Source organism: Narcine bancroftii, unplaced genomic scaffold, assembly GCF_036971445.1.
Source record: "Narcine bancroftii isolate sNarBan1 unplaced genomic scaffold, sNarBan1.hap1 Scaffold_286, whole genome shotgun sequence".
Classification (NCBI taxonomy): domain Eukaryota; kingdom Metazoa; phylum Chordata; class Chondrichthyes; order Torpediniformes; family Narcinidae; genus Narcine; species Narcine bancroftii.
The window spans coordinates 215,001-218,189 of NW_027212021.1; positions in this window are offsets into that span (position 1 = coordinate 215,001).

The following is a 3,189-nucleotide window of genomic DNA, read 5'->3' on the forward strand; positions in this document are numbered from 1 at the left end:
TCGTGACACTTCTTTGGTGTGTGTGGTCAGACTCTTTTTCGCCTCCAGCTCGGCAGGCAGCGCACGCGCCCTGGGCCCACGTACGCACCGGTCTGCCACCCTCGCGGGGTGCGAGGTTTGTTTGCTTGAGAAGCCCTCTCTCTTGGCCAGCGAGACCCCGGAGGTCATCTCGCCCCGTCCTTGGTTAGGCCATGATCCAACACCTGGAGCGTCCGGGCTCCGCAAACTCCCGAGGCCCACAGAGATTCGGCGGTGGGTGGAACGCCCTGAGGCCGGCCGAAGGAACCACCGCCGGGCGCACAAAGTACCTCCCTCCTCCCTGAGGTGCTCTGCCGCCAAACAAAACCCATGCAGGGGCTACTCCAAAGACGGATCTCCAGCCGCAAGACCGTCAACTGCTGCGGAGGAAGATCCCAGTCACCCCCTCGTCTGAACCGTCAATTGCTGCGGAGAAGGTCTCTTCCCAAACTGGTGGGGGGGATAAAAGCCCTGGTCGTGTTCCCTCTGAGCAGTTAGGGGTAACCGACAGAGGGCCGCGTGGTGGAGTCTGTCCCAAGCCTGAAACACCAGCGTCTCCGCTGGGCCGCCGGGCCTCTCCATACGGCACGAACACGACAAGCACGATCGATCCAGGAACGACGATTTCAGGACAACTCAGACGAATGAGAGCATGGTATATTTTAGCCCGAAGCCTCGCCCTTCTTTCATAGCTTCCGAGCATGTACACTTGGCCCTTCTTGCCCAAACTCTTGACGGTGCTGCCTTCCCGTCTATTTTAGTGCCTTCAACCTTAAGTATTATATTGCCTTCGAGCCCATTGTGGCACCACTTAAGGACAATGCACGAAGTGACCAACATACCAAAACTTTTTCTAAGTGTCTCTGAAAAACGTGTTCCCGAAAATCTCCGGGCACTCCGCCAATCCCCCCGTACAGAAAATGCAATTTTCGATTCGGCGGGGTAGCTCGCGGAGGGTCGACCGCGGATGCTGCATCTCAGCCCGGGTTCACGTCGAAAATCGGACCCTCATCAGAGCCTCCAGCGGCAACTCGTGAACCATGACCGGGAGTGCCCGTACCAGAAATGCAAATGCGACGTCGGCGGGCGACCGCGCGGAGGTCCCACCGGCCGAAGTCTCGTGAGGCCGGCCTGAGCCATCCGATGTTAACTTCATGGACTTCCGTGGGGAACTTGTTAACTGGCGGGCTGGCAGGAGCAAGCCATTGCCAAGCGGGCCGACTGTCGGAAGCATGACCGTCAGTTGAGCACTGTGGCCGGTAAGACACCCTTGAATCCGATACGATCGGGACTTCCGCGACCGGACTTAGGTTTCTTTTAGGACTTTGCCATTCTTGCGGGGAAAAGGGAAACACCGGAGCTCCCCGAGTTCACGAGCCGACCAAGAAGAGGTGCCACGGGGCTCCCACGAAGCGGTCGTGGTCGGCCCCTGGCCACCGGTCACCGGTCACCGAGTTCAAAACACGGCCCCTGTAATCTCCGGAGAGTCCGCCAATCCCCCCGTGCAGAAATTGCAAGTTGATGATCGGCGGATCGGACTCCGGAGGTCCTACCGAAAAGGGAGCGACCTGGTCGGCCGCTCGCCGCGGATCCTACCCCATCGGACTTCCGGGCAACCCAGAATCTCAAACCGGCGGAGGGCAAATCGTTCAGCAGAGTGCCAAGCCTCCACTGGCGGCAAGGGCCCCTCTCTGCCCCGCCGGAGGGGAGAGGGCAGACACCGGAGCTCCCCCGAATCGGTCGTAGTCGGCCCCTGGCCACCGGTCACCGAGTTCAAAACACGGCACCTGAAATCTCCGGAGAGTCCGCCAATCCCCCCGTGCAGAAAATGCAAGTTGATGATCGGCGGCTCGGGATCCGGAGGTCCTACCGAAAAGGGAGCGACCTGGTCGGCCGCACGCCGCGGATCCGACCCCATCGGACTTCCGGGCAACCCAGAATCTCAAGCCGGCGGAGGGCAAATCGTTCAGCAGAGTGCCAAGCCTCCACTTGCGGCAAGGGCCACTCTCTGCCCCGCCGGAGGGGAGAGGGCAGACACCGGAGCTCCCCCGAATCGGTCGTAGTCGGCCCCTGGCCAACGGTCACCGAGTTCAAAACACGGCACCTGAAATCTCCGGAGAGTCCGCCAATCCCCCCGTGCAGAAAATGCAAGTTGATGATCGGCGGCTCTGGATCCGGAGGTCCTACCGAAAAGGGAGCGACCTGGTCGGCCGCACGCCGCGGATCCAACCCCATCCGACTTCCGGGCAACCCAGAATCTCAACCGGGCGGAGGGCAAATCGTTCAGCTGAGTGCCAAGACTCAACTGGCGGCGAGGCTGACTCTCTGACCTAACGGCAGGGAGAGGGCAGACACCGCAGCTCTCCCGAAGCGGTCGTGGTCGGCCCCTGGCCACCGGTCACCGAGTTCAAAACACGGCACCTGAAATCTCCGGAGAGTCCGCCAATCCCCCCGTGCAGAAAATGCAAGTTGATGATCGGCGGCACGGGCTCCGGAAGTCCTACCGAAAAGGGAGCGACCTGGTCGGCCGAACTCCGTGGATCCGACCCCATACGACTTCCAGTCTCTTCGTTAATAACCATACCGGACAACTCGTAAACCAAACTCAGCTACGAACGGCAATTAGTTAAGCAGAAGGGCCGAGCAACTCGTCAACCAAACGGACGTGGGGAAACTCGTGAACCAAGCAGACGTGGGGCAACTCGTGAACCAGACGGCCAGGGAACTCGTCAATCAAGCTTTCCTGGAGCAATTCGTAAACCAAGCTGACCTACGAACGGCAATTAGTTAAGCAGAAGGGCCGGGCAACTCGTCAACCAAACGGACGTGGGGCAACTCGTGAACCAAGCAGACGTGGGGCAACTCGTGAACCAGACGGCCAGGGAACTCGTGAATCAAGCTTTCGTGGAGCAACTCGTAAACCAAGCTAACCTACGAACGGCAATGCACCAGAAGGACTGGGCAACTCATGAACCAAATGGACGTGGGGCAATTCGTGAACCAGGCAGACGTGGGGCAACTCGTGAACCAGACGGACAGGCAACTCGTGAATCAAGCTTTCGTGGGGCAACCCGTAAACCAAGCTGACCTACGAACGGCAATTAGTTAAGCAGAAGTGCCGGGCAACTCGTCAACCAAACGGACGTAGGGCAACTCGTGAACCAAGCAGAC